Here is a 14,596-nt window from a genome sequence, read left to right on the forward strand (position 1 = left end):
GCAAAAAAAGATCAACATTAACAGATGGCGTTCCATTCGCTATTCCAAAACACATCAATAAATAAGTAAACATCGCCACAGAGAGCGCTCAGAGCACAGCTAGAATGTTATATTGCGATATTATTTCTGTTCCCGTCTTGGACTAGCTGACTCATTCATGACAAATCCTCTTTGGTGGGTTTCAGTTATTACAGGTTGTAGGGATATAGAAAAACCCCGTCAACTCAACTCAGTAGGTTACTTACCTGGGGGTATTGCTCTTTTTTTTCCCCTCAAGTAGCGTCCTAAAAACTAGTTTTATCAATAGTATATTTAAACAGCAGGGTATGTTATTTTCAGAAAAGAAGTTCAGGGCCACTGAGCTTCCACTGGGACCATCATTCCTCTAAATTTCAAGAATTTTTTAACATATTGTCATTTATTCAGTTGCATAAACCACAAGCTTCACTGCAAACTGAGACCGATCCTTTTTAACGTACATCTTATCCGTAGGACGCTCGCACACAACGGGCTAAGTACCACCCTCCAGAGTGGTTGTGTTTCTCTATGCAACCAGGCTCCTTGGCGACTTCTTAACTTTCTACAAGAAAGAAACATCGCTACCCGTTTGTTGGGCATTTTTTTAGCGAAGCACAAAACACATCTATTTCTTTTTTTTTTGCATATTATACATTTTACATTCTACTGTAACCCGTATGGTATGGTATGAAGAACTTTATTAAGGTCCTGAGGGATCAGTCTGGGACTGATGCGACAACTGCGTTATTTATTCTCTTTCTGCGTGACTATTCTGTTCCTACTGGGTCACACTATGCTTGCCGTTGTTTTGCTTTGGTCAATGTGGCTTGTCATCTATCTCTTTTCTCGTTTAATTTAACTTTCCTTCGCCAATCCCCCGCGCATACATACTGCGAGGGATTGGCGAATATTCGTACAGTATTAGGAAATTGCAGTTAGTACATAAATCAATGAAAATGACCAGGACGAAACGAACCAAGAATGAAGTATGAAACCCGTAAGAAAATCTCCCTGATTTTCTCCCTGAGTAACATAAAGTGAATGCACAAGAACAATATTTCAGTACACTTAAGCACTTCCGGCACACAGCAAGTGTCGTCTGCTTGTGTTACAACATACTCCATTTTGACGAGAGCTCCGCGGTCAGAGTCGGTCTTAGTCTTTTCGCGAGCACTATGATTCGACTTTGTTGCCTTGTGGACTGCAAACGTAGCGACTGGCAATATGTCAAGCTGCGACATCGTGTCCCTCTGCAAGGCAGCGTACGAGCGAACTGGCTGCTGCGTATCGGACTGCCGCTATCCGATCGGCGCCAGGATTTGCGCGTTTGTGGCCGTCACTTTACACCGGAAAATTACTAACGCGATAGCGTTTCGCGAGTCCGGTATTAGGGCAAACGCAAGCGCAAGGGCACAGAGTCTGGCCGCTTGACTGTGCTGTAACGGGATGAGCCATGAGATAAGGGCACATGTGAATGGTCTGCACGGTGCAGCCACCTAATGGCACAGAGCTCAACCATACACAGTAGCAGCAACGAAATGTTTTTTTCTTTGCTGAAGGTGTGTATTTTTCGCAGGAGTGTAATCATCAACACGTTGTTCTTTATAAATGTTTAAAATGTTTTACACTTGGTTAGAGCAATATTAGAGCTTTGTTTGGCTGGTTAAGCGCCGCGCCAACAAGTGTATGGACCGTGCAGACCGATCAGGCCGCTCACGTACGTCTACGCTAAAGTTCCTTCATCAGCTTGAGTTTATGCCTCCTGTCATTTGCCGAAATGACAAGCTTGCCTGTGGTTACCGGAATACAAGACACGTTCGGCGCTACGACAGAATGCTCGCAACGCACGCTGCTTCGATAGCTCTCGCTTGGGGTCGACGGCCAAGCGGCTAGCGGCGAGGTCTCGCGCGGGCGGGGGCGAGCTCCAAAACAACCGGAAGTGGATCATGTGACGTCGCATCATGACGCAAGCCAGTGAAGGCGGAGCTTAGCACCGCTCGCTCGGCGAACGAGTTGAGGAGGAAAAGCATGGCTAGGGGGGAGGGTAACTTCTAATCGCTTGTAGCTCCATTAATACGTAACACTTCACTTAAATTGTGGTGCGAATGTTCTACTTAAGCTGTACCCTAGGCGTCTACAAAATTTGTCCGAACCGTTTCAGGGGCCCTTTAAGTTCTTTATAGGGATTATCGAGGCGAACTTTGAACGCGGGCAAGAGCTGGCGTGGACTACGAACGCGCGGATAGCGCCGGATTTCGAGAGAGAGGGTGACGTGGCGTCGTGTCTATGCCCTCTCCCCTCACGCAACTCATGGCCGGAAACGCAGCAGCAGGTGTGCCCTTTCACCCGCTCTGCTCCGTCGACGCGCGTACGTCACGTGACGTCGCAGCCAATGGGAATTTAGGTGTTGTTTCTCCGCTACAGACGCCGGTTTTTTCGGTCAGTGGACCATTTGAGGCTATTGCACCAAAAATAATCATTGAAAGTGAAAACAATTTCATTTTTTGTCACCATCGTGTTATTTAGGTGTTTAGTACTGAAATTCATGGTACGAACGAAAAGTATTATAGTAGAGAACAAAAAACTATAAACTAATCTTTTGCAACAGTGATGAAATGTGCGAGTTATTGCGAAATTTATATATTCCAGCGGAAAGCACCACCAACGAGTCAGCCGAAGGCATTCTGGTCGCGGATCTGTTGGTGCAATCTCGGCGTGGCTTCTCGCTGCATCTGCAGCAACAAACACGATGACCCACAGGAGGCGGAAAGAGCTCTCAGTTGGTACAGCGTATCATCGAAGGCGATCTCTACACCAGTCCCGCGTTGTCAAAGCCTCCGCCCACCTCCTGACCATCGCAGGAGCACTGCGCACTACTGGCCACAGTTCCAGCGGTGGTGCTTGGCACAAGGGCGACGTGTCTCGCTTTGATTGCACCCACAGCTTTTGCGTGGCTGGCTCAGCGCGGGGAGCCCAGATGCCCGCCATCATGGCCTCCGATGCGCTGCCTTCTTCTCTGGCCAGCCCTACCGGAGCTTGCAGTTCCGCGAAGCCGAGAACTCCTCTGCTATACTGACTTTGGCGGAGTAACCTTCAAAGATATCGTCGCACTTTTCAAGCAGTACAGGGACGTCCTGGCATTTGTTTCGAATCTTATAGGCTTCCATAAAATCGGCTCTGCAAACGTCAATCCGGAAGCCGGAATGCGCCCGTGTAACTTTGCCGAAGTCGCGCATCTCGAGAATTCGGTGGATGACGCAGCTCGCCGTCGACGCGAGCATTTGTGCGTTCGTTTTTTTTCGTAGAGTCCTGCTAGGACTCGTAAGCCGCTTCGTCGTAATAACAGCGAGGTGTTAATTGTTTTATGTTTTGTAAAAATATATGGTCACGTATGCGATATTTCTCGTTTTTTCCTGAATATATTCTTTTAAGGGGGACATCGTTTTTGCATTCTCGACATTTGCGCATACCTTGTTTTTATAAGAGGTATGAGCTGGCACATCTTGACATATACGTAGCTCATAGCGAACAATTGCAATAACAGGAGAAGAGGGGAGGCATGACTCACTGTGAGCTGTCTTTGGGCTTCGCTCTCTCTTTTCGCCTTTGTTTATCGTCCACTACGTACGTGAAGATGTACCAACTCGCTCCAAATGTCCACATCCGTCAACATAATTACTCTTTGCCTGACAGGTATAACATGCGACTTACTACCTTATACATATATCTGCTGCTTAGTTTTTAGTTAGGACGTCCCATAACTCTCAATTCATGAAATCCTGAAGGCAATGCACTTTTTTAAGATGGTCATTCAAATGCTCATTTAGCTTGCATTGCTTCCTAAAGTGAGATTGATTATACTTCCTAAATAGAAACTAAGAGCAACAACAGAAGAACAAAGAATAAAGGTTAAAACATAAATATATGCATTGTCTCAGAGCTTAGGCGTTATGCTAGTATACTCAAAATACTCTTACAGTCGCTCTGTGTAAAAACGGAGGATGATCGTGTACAGTGGCTTGCTTTTCAACTTGTAGCAATCTTTACGGGCCTTGGCCTCTGCGCCATGGAGAAATAGGCAGTAGAAGCCTTTGAACGCTTGGGATTCCCACAGAATATCCTTCATATGTGATGCTGTTTGATAGCAACGTATGGGAAAATTCTGCCGTACCACCTGTCAAGTCTTGCAAATTCACAATACTGTTATGAATAAGTTAATTATGAAGATAAAATGAATTTAATTAGGGAATTTCTGTTTATTATTTCAATATGTGTTTCCATTTTTCGCGCTAGGAATGCCTGCCTCTACGAATAATCTAGCTAAAATCAAAGAAATGTGCTTTCTCGCATGTGCAATTTTTTAGACATTCCTGAAAATATTAAAGCGATCAGCCCGTAGATTCCACCATTATTGGTTGATCTGCTTAATCAGTTTGTAACTACGTACGGTCTTAATGTGAAATAACAGCCGCAGTCTTTCAGTGCAGCATAGGAGCAGCCTTGAGTTTTTCTACGAAATGCATTTGCGCTGTTTTCCTGTAATTATTTTGCGGTTATGCAAGTGAACTTGAATCGGTTCGAACTGGTTTGAACCGCTATTTTATCGCTTTGAGTTTAACTGGAAGTGAACTTTTATATGTGAGCCGAAACGAAAACCGGAACTAAAAAAAAGTTTCAGTTCTGCACTCTGCTGCCGAAGCCACAAAACGCGCGGTTTTCGGCGTACTTGAGGGAGGCGTTTGGCGCCGAGCATGCCTCGCTTGACATGGTGCCCATCACAAGTACTCGAGATGTGCTCAATCACATCTTTGTCCGAGAAATTAGAAACTTTAGACCTCTCATTTATCCATCGTACTTCTCTGTCCATCACCCTCTGCACGTCGCCAGCAGCAACAGAGATGTTGCGCTGCCGTCTACTAGTGCTGTCGAACGAATGGACATTTCGTCCTAAACAGCACAAATGTATACAACATGCATATTCTCTTCATCAATTCAAATTGCTTAGTGCGCTATTGTTTTTTTTTATACTGTGTTTAGGCACCTACTAATCGACATGAAATTAAATTCTGCTTAACTCGATGTCTCATATTCGAGCTCGCACGCGGCCAATATAATTCAATGGAGCTGGAATGCTGCTTTACATTTATTTTTTAACAAAAAAGTAACTAGTTTAACTGTATTTCAACTTGCAACATTATTCAACTTCATATATCACACAAACCTGTCTCTGGCTTGTCAATTCCACCATCACAAGTATCCATCACGAATAATTAGTATTTACACGCACGCGACGAGAAAGAGCGGTAATGCCATTGCCGCCGCCAATCATCCCGATAGAATGAATGCACCGCCAATTTTTTTTCTTCGCAAGGTTCACCATTATGGCTTGTTGGGACGGGGTAGCAAGACAGAGTGAAGGTACATGTTTATCAGAGATACTTCACTCCCTGCCATGTCAAAGCAGCGGTTGTCGAGGCATTCCACAAGCGTGTCAGTGGAATGCCAAGTGTAGTTTGCTCCCTTTGGAAATATAATTTATTCCCTGGAAAGGTTCACTCTCACCCGCCGCACTAGTTTTGTGGCTGTTACATTGGGTAGCGGGGCCCGAGGTCACTGGTTCGGTCTCGCTGGCGGCAGCCACGTTTCAACGGGGCCGCAAATGCGGAAACACTCTTGTACATACATTACAGAAGGCCAGGTGATCGCAATTAATCCGGGGTCCCTCTCTACGCCGTGCTACAAATTACGATCACAGTTTTGGCATGTAAAAGCAGGGCATTTGTTTATTTAGCCAACTGAAGTTTCCGTCTTGCAGTCTGTGAATGCAGGCGTGTGACTTCGCGTTTGTGACGATGTTCTCGGACGAGCTGTTGAGGCCTCCGGTGAGTGAAGGCCGCAAAGCACTGCTGAGAAGGCGAGCATTGCTTTGTTAGGATAACGGCGGTCGCCGTGCGTAAAACCTCTTGATCGACATATCTGGCCGGTAGAAACCTTATGGATGAACTTTAGTTTTTTTTTTAGTTTTCTTTTTTTTTTGCTGAAGACAGCGCCGAGGTCATAACAGGTGGCCAGGTGGAACGTCGTGGGGAAAGCTCTATGCGATTTCATGTTTTCAGGTGCGCATCCTCTTGAGGGCAATCGTGCGTTGTACTGCACTTTGGCTTCAATTTCTTTTAAATTAGTAACATGTCTTTCTATGACAGTTAATTGCAAAGAAAATAAATTGGTGATTTCTCCGACTGTACTCTTTATAAAACTCAGAATCCGCCGCTTCTGCATCAACCTGGTTTAATTTTCACAAATAAAACAGTCCTAAAAGTATTACCGATGAATCTGCATTATTTATCGATATCTCCTTGACAACCTTCCCAGCAGCGGTGTACTATTGACCGTGAACCGTAGAGATGCCCAACTCTTAACCCTATTTAGGGTTAGGGTGCCAAATTTCTGGACGGAAGTCGGCCAGAGAGACCTGAGACGCAGTGCAGAGTTCAGTGGCTGCGATGCTGTGACCGACGACCTGATCGATTGTGTGCAGTGCGGCACCAAGATCTCGCACGCCACATTTGAACTACCCGTTTTTCTGCCCCGGTCTGGGTACCATTAACCCGATCACGGATTCTACTACGGAAACGCCAACATCTCGGGTCTCGTGGTTCGGATGGGTCGAGTGATCGACCGTAACGTGACCGTCCTGCTGTCCACCATGTTCACCGAATGGCGCTACCCCCGGCACGCAGAGCTGGCCTTCGCCACGCAGGCTTCTCAAGCCGGGACGCAGCGCAGAGCTATCGGCAAGAGCCCCAGCCTGTGCTCCCTCTTCTTTGGCGGCTGGACGTTCGATCACCGCGTGGCGACCGCCTTAAGTGACATGCTGCCGAAGAGTAGCACCCTCAACCATGTCACGTTCGACGCGGTGTTGCCGGAACGCGCCCAGAACCCGCCGAGGACGGGCTGCAAGTCCTAAAAACAAATTGCACGATCTTGTCCATCAGAGGCTACGAGCAACGCTACCACGCGATGAGCGTGTGCCGCATTAGCGACGGGGTTCGTCTTGCCGTCCGGGTATACACCTCTCAGATGACAGCCCCGCTACTGAGGAAGCTGCTCGAGAGCGGCTGCCTGCTCGTTAACATGTCCCCACTGGCTGGCCTGGCCGAAGCCGAATCGGCTGAGGGCATTACTCGGCGACAACGGTACCAGGACATGAACTTCGTGGTAATCGCTGGTGTCGCCAGGACAAACTTGAGTGCTATTGCGACCCAGCCACTCGCCAGCATAATGAAATTAAATTCGATAACTGGATGAAGATACCGTCATAGCGGCGCCTTCATTAAATGCGCAAGATAGGATTGCGGTCATAGGCCACTGTACACCTCGCTGAGATTGCATGTTGTAGCGAATCCGGCGGCGCTGCATTACGGCTGGCCGTTCCAATAGTGCTGGAGATATCTAAGCCGTAGTATTATCTGTAGACGAAGAGAAACTCAGAACATAAAGTGTGCCGTTTTATTTATGATCTTTGTATCGTTCTTCTGCTGTAATGCACGCTAATGAGTTTTTGTTTAATAAAAGGTTTGTGGCAACATGCGCTTGAGCGCCATTGGCTCGCGCCACTGGGAATGGCACTGGAAAAACCCGTTTCCGGGCTTTGGCCTTTACTGCCAGGTTCATATTTGACGACACCATTACTCATGATCAAGTTTGAAAGCGAAATATTTTTGCATGTAAATTTCTTGCAATACTGCTGAATATTCAGCTTCACTTCTATTCAGTGTTGTTTTTCGCGGCAACGCATTTTTAGTGTGGTGTTTTTTGAGCCGTACATGGCAACCAAAGCTGCAGATAAACTTTTTGTTGATATTTTTTTACACATATCTTGGGATGCCAACATTAACGCAGCATATTGGTCGCAGTGAAGAGTTTATTTATTCAGTTTTTTTTTTTTTGGGGGGGGGGGGGAACATAGCACTTTCTCTTTGTTTAATGCGCGACAACTCTTTCGGCCTTAGCGCGTCGTTCTACTTGAGCTTAACGTGCCAGAATTCTTTTCTTGTGTAGTAACGCAAAGCCTAACCGATAGTTATGATGGTATTGTTCAGAGCTGGCAATATTTTGTTAAAATCCTTATAGCAACAAGGATTTCTGAAGTACAATAATATCGCTCGCAATAAAGGGTTAACAAATAAGAAATTTTTTTTCTTAACAAGGCCATAGCGTCACATTGTAGCTGCAAGGAGTTGAACTCGCTACCCAAAGGGCCATCACCCAAAGTGATTCCTTGCCAAATTCAGTAACTTAGCAGTTTGGGTGGCGTGCATGTGGTATTCGCTACAGCCAGTACAAGATAACAGCATCGTAGGCGCGCTTATTTCAGGGGCAATGGCAAGTACATTCACGCAGGTAAACTACGTTTGTATGTCGCTGTCGCTTTTTAACACTTGTAAAATGGTCGTTGTTGCTGGCCATGTAATTGTATATGGCAGGTAATATCATGGTGGCAGGCGAAGGTGTAGTGCCATCAAACCTGAAGTCGGGGCTTTGAACGTGCTTATGTAAATCCTCCTCTGCACCCACACCATTGAATCCGGCAAGGATGAGATATGTTCATAAAAGCACTAGCGAGGGCAGGGAGTCAGAAAGAATCAGAAGAGCCCCAATACCCAGGTCCAGATAATAGTGTCGTCGACAGTGTCGTTTCGTTGGTATGAGTAAATACGTCCACCTACATAATAGCTACGTTAATGTAGAGCTGCCGCTACCTAAAACTTGTAAAATGGTCGTTATTAATCATTATGTAGTCATTGATGACAGGAAATTTCATGGCGGCAGTAGCAGGCATGGTGTCAATGAGACTTCAAGTAGGAGCTTTGAAAATGGTATGTGGAGCAATAGTTTTACGTCGACATAAAGTTAGGTTATTACAAATTTATGAGATGAAAGCTATTTGGTTCTGTAAACTTGTGATCACAAATAAATACTACTACAGCTGTGATTCTGACTGTCGGGTGGCGAGTTCCGTGGATTGTATCCGAGTGTCATTCGCACAAACGTAATTCGTAATATGAGGCCCCATTGAAGGCGTGCAGTTGTCCAGACTCCTATACCAAGGCAAATGCGAAATAATAGGAGGCATAATTGTTTGCGTGTGCAGTGTGAGAAGACAACTTTGATTACACACAATAGTTACTTCGTGTATATGTAATTTCATTTTTGTAGAGCGATAGAAGTGTCATAATTCGTTCAGTCAATTCATTCGCATGTTTTTTTTTAGAATTGCAATGATACAGAAGGCTACGCTTTAAACATGCGTGACGCACGTTTTGGATACAATTTTTGAAGTTTTTATGAATGTTTTTTTGTTGTTTATATTGTTACTTGTAGAAAGTCAAAGACGGAAGAGGCTATTTACAGGCTATTTACACTAGGCTGGAGCCAGAGCGCAAGGCCGACATTCGCTCGCGCCAAGGGCACAGACCCACTTTGTCGTCGTCCTCGCGGCGGCTCGTCTGAAGAGTATCTCCCGATAATATGGTAATACTACACCCCGGCGTCAAAAGCGCCGTCACGGTGCTCTTAAATGTCCCAGGCGCGTGGAGAGTTGTAGGGCTTGAATCGGGCGACCTGGACAATGTCACTGGTTGTCACAGCGCAGGACGTAGTGGGCGTGGCTAGAACAATTTCATAGGTGACAACGGTCACTTGGCGGAGCACGCGATACGGGCCAGTATAACAGGAAAGCCGTTTCTCACAAAGGCCAACTTTACGCGATGGTGACCAAAGCAACACGAGGGTGCCGGGCACAATACTATTGCTCGCGAGGGGGAAATTTTCTCTATTATTTATTTTTTGTTCTGTCCGTTACTGTCAATTTCGTTTAGTTCATTTAGTTTTACTGAATTTTCTCCTTGCGATTGTATGATTTCCTGCGTTAGTTTTATCGTACCTCCCAAATTCACAAGTATATCTTGTTTTGTATGCTCCTTTACTTACGTTCTTCCATGTTTGCTTGTATATGATTTTAATGTGGTGCTCCTCGTTGCTTTAGATGATGCATACTTATAAATAACAGGAAGTCCCCATACAGTTATCGACTATGGGACCTCCTGTATATTATTGATTTTTATAACCTGTAATCTATTATGCATAAATAAATTCCAATTTCAATTCAATTTGAAAAGTTACGTTAGGAACACGCAGACACACACACACACACACACACACACACACATATATATATATATAAATATATATATATATATATATATATATATATATATATATATATATATATATATATATATATATATATATATATATATATATATATATATATATATATATATATGTTTACGACCACATAAAGTCAACAGGCCAATGAAGCCAAGGAAAGCGTTGGGGAGATAAGCTGTGGTTGAAGTTGAAATGTATGCAATAATGAGGAAATAGGAAAATACGTAAAAATGGACGAAGAGATAACTAGTCACCGGTGGGAGAGAAACTCCGAACCTGCCGGCGTGCGTTGGATGTAGTTGCCCTATAGTATTTGCTGCTGTGACTTGGAATTTGCCAACCCCCATAGGTGCAAATGGATGTGGTAAGAGCAAGCTTACCGTTTTCTTAAGTCTCAATTTTGAATCTCACTGTACATCTACGCTCAGGTGTAAACCAAATATATTTGCTCGCCGTAGGTCACGCACGTTCTTTGAAATCATGCGAGGCTAAATGCGAGATTTTGATGGATGCTATTAGTGTCTCGAAACGGTTAGCGACTGATGGCATTGAGTTTCATACATCAAGCGGCAAAGAACTGTCTCATGGGTTTGCGCACGCTTCACAGGCGACGCCCTTGCAGCAAGTAATATAGTTGGGTTCAAAGAATCGTTTAGTCTGAGTGTCTATTGTTCCTGTAGAACGTGTTCCTTGCTCTCAAAGCAGATATCCAACAACAAATATCACTCACAGTGCCCTCTGATAGGCGAAAACTAGATTGAAATTCAGCTGAAGACAATCGAAAACGCTCGAGATGACAAAAAAGAAAGAGATTATCTGTGGAGTATGGGATCAATGGCATATCAGTGCTGAGAATGTTACCGCATTTTCGAGTAACTAAAGAGCTCTCGTATGATCCTATGCATGTTCTTCCAGAACGGATCATTCCTAGAGAAGTTACTCGGTTAGTGCGCGTCGCCATGAAGAGTGTGGGGATTTGGGGAATTCGACGTGCCATTGCGCGGGCGCATTTCACCTATGTTCTGCAACCCTTAAGCCACATCGTCCTCGCTCCGAACCATTTGTCAGCGGTGGCGCTCCACTCGCGGCGGTTCGCGGTGAGGGCGGAGCTAGTGACGTCACGGAGCGGCCCCTGGTGGCTACTGCCGTGACGGTAGCGGCTCTCTTTCTCCTTGGTACAGCGCACGGTACGTACATGCAGTGGCGTAGCTAGGTCGTCTGGTACCCGGGGCCCATAGGTCTTCTGTCACCCCCCCCCCCCCTTATGTAGTCGAGGAAGGCAAGGATATCGACAATTTCCGGGTTTCAGCCCCAGTACAGCCGCCTTGGATACCGCGCACGTTCCCCGGGTCCCCCTCTCCTTCGGGTTCTTTTCCAGAGATCGCGAATGCAGCAAATATACACGCTGTTTTTCCTGCGCCAAATAACACAGGGTGCTGCACTGATAACGTGTGATAAGCCCATGTGCACATCTTCTGCCAGACTGTAAGGCTTGGCAGCCAATACAAATGCGGAATCGTGGAAAACATGACTCACGTCACAAGTAACAAAAATATCTTTATAATAAAGCTTTAATTACCAATTTTAGCGGCAATATTGCATTGCAAAATTGAAGCCCGACATTCATATCTTGCCCAACAACTTCACAAAAATCGTCGTAGGTACTATGGCACGCAGTATTCTGTCTGTGGGCAGCCCTGAATGAAAACGAAAATTAAATTGTTTGTCAGTGACGCTGATCTCCCCACCCTATTATAATATGCTACCTGCCTCCCCGCTGCGCGGGCGCCAATGCTACGACAATTACGAGTTCTCTTCATTCTGATCAATAAAGCCTTGTTTTCATTTGCTGCTATACGTACAAACGTGATTATCCGAGCTGCGGTACCACCGCAAGATTGGGAACAGAATAGAGCCCGCTTCGCGTCGATTCTTGGCGTCACCATAAAAAAAGAAAGAAAAGGCCGCGATGAAGCCCGTACCAGCGAAAGCTTGCACTACTGTTGGTCTGCACTCGCAATGGAGAGGATTAAGGGATCGACCTCACTGGTCCACTATTTCGTATTTCTTTCGCTGCTGCCATATACTGGGTGCCGCCCGCAGTGCCAAAGTACTGTAGGTTGTAGCAACCAAAACGATTTTGTTTAAGAAGTTTTTGTTGAGTTAATAATACGACTTTGAGTCCTCAATTCCCGAATTGAAGTGCTTCCTCTATAAGTACTAATTACGGGATCATTAAGGATATGGTTATTACTTATCTGCCATTTTTTTCGCGCTACCGAGTTCCTAGTAATCACAAAAAGACATAACTTCATAGAATCTCGATCAGGAAATATCCTTACAAAATTCACCTTTTCTTTTATAAAATTATGTGCAGCTGATACAGACACTGTTCTTGTGACATGAAGTCACACAACAACAACAGTTTTCTGAAACTTTCGAGGGTAAGAAGGAAAGCGTGAAACATAACGGCAGATTTCGCAGCGGCTTCTCGGAGCGAGCGGGAGAGGGGAACTAAAAGCGAGCCGGACATCGCGGCGGGCCCGCGACTACAGCCTGTCGAGTCATACGCCGCCAAACTCTTCGGCCGAACAGAGTCTGAAGGCGATCCAGAGAATCCTATTCGCGACTTTTGACGGCCCCACTTATGCAACGTCGCTCTCAACGAACGCTTCGCCGTAAACGCGAGCGCCGGGCCCGCTGGTTGAACGCCCGCTCGCTGCTGTCTTTGTTCGTCTTCGCTGCGCGTTCTGAACGGAAGAGGGACCCAAGAGCCCAAACGCCTTACAACGCCTCACTGTATGTTTAGCGACTCCTGCTCCCAACATGAACGCGCAGCACGAGCGCACTCCACATGAAACGTTCCGCTAAGGCGAGTAGTTTAGTGACCATTTCGCGATTTAAATTTTTTAGCCCGCACATTCGTGCAATTATGTCGTGGGGTGTTGATAGAGCTGCAGTCGACAATTCTGCGGCGCAACGCATCGGGTGCATGAGCTCGGGCTACTGATACCGGAGCATTCTTTGCAATTTGCGCCTAGTCAAGCTGGCGGAAAGAGGGGTGTCTTCAGGCGTATATGACACCCCCCCCCCCCCCCGACTGGCCCCTTGCACCCGGGGCCCACGGCCCCCCGGCCTCCCCTGTTGCTACGCCACTGCGTACATGCTTCCTCTCGTCCGCCGACACCTTTGTGACTAGGACTGAGCTCACGCACGGTGCATTTGCCCGTGCGGGGAGCCCGTACCTCGTGTTGATCCTATCCCGACGCTAAGCCGAAGAACGGGTGCCTAGTGCTCGCGCGAGGTCGTACCACGGCGAGCCACACTCATCGGAGGCGAAAGCCGAAGGAGATTGCCCGAGCTCTCGCGAGTTGGCCCATCGGTTATCGCGAGAGCAAGTAGCATAGCCGCCGGGACTTTTCCTAGCGGCGTGTTCCAGCTTGAGCCTATGCTCTCGCATCGACGTGCTGCAGGCGCCCCTAAGGCACATTCGCACCGAAAGCGGAGCGTCTAAGCGGCCAAGCGGATTTTCAACGCGGCGAGGCGGTGAGCGCGCGCGCCTGTTCAGACCGGACGGCTTGCCTGGCGGTCCGCCTCGCAGGGAAGGCGGGGCATCTCGCAATTTCTTTATCAATTTCAGGGACGTGCCGCCATCTCGCGGCACTTTGGGTTCGTACGCTCACTTTCGATATTTTTTTCGTCGCGGGTTGGCGCGCTCCCGTCCGCTATCTACTTCTGCAAAATGATGAGCTCAGACGAAGAAGACGAGATCGTTGGCATTTTACTCGCCCCTTGGCTAAGCGCTTTTCAAGTTTTGTTACAGCGCAACACAAGACAAGGACAAAAGAAGGTATAAAGCGACGACACGGCGCCGTGTCGTCCTTTTATACCTTCTTTTGTCCTTGTCTTGTGTTGCGCTGTAATAAACCTTACTATGAATCCCAACCAACTGGCCCAACTTGCCGTTCTGACGCTTTTCAAGAACAGAAGCGAAAAGCGCAGAGAGAGACATTCGTTTACATTCGTTCACCAGCGCTTCCTCTATGTCGGGTTCTGATTGGCTGCGGCCAAAGCGGCCAACTTGTCCGCGCGGAAAAAATCGGTCTGGGCGCGATCCGGCCAAGCGGCCGCGTATTTTCCGCAAAGCGGAAAATCCGCGGCCGCTTGGCCGGATCCGCTTGGCCGCTTGTCCGCTCCGCCTTCGGTGTGAACGTGCCTTAACTGTATTTTCCGCCCTTGGTGCGGGACCCCTTTGGTTCACCTCCGTCCCGGGACCGGGCGTTTGTGCAGTGTCGGGTGCCCTCGGACACAATAAACGGTTTCCGTCAACTTCGGGCAATACTAT

The sequence above is a fragment of the Dermacentor andersoni genome, chromosome 1, assembly GCF_023375885.2.
Source record: "Dermacentor andersoni chromosome 1, qqDerAnde1_hic_scaffold, whole genome shotgun sequence".
In the NCBI taxonomy this organism is placed as follows: domain Eukaryota; kingdom Metazoa; phylum Arthropoda; class Arachnida; order Ixodida; family Ixodidae; genus Dermacentor; species Dermacentor andersoni.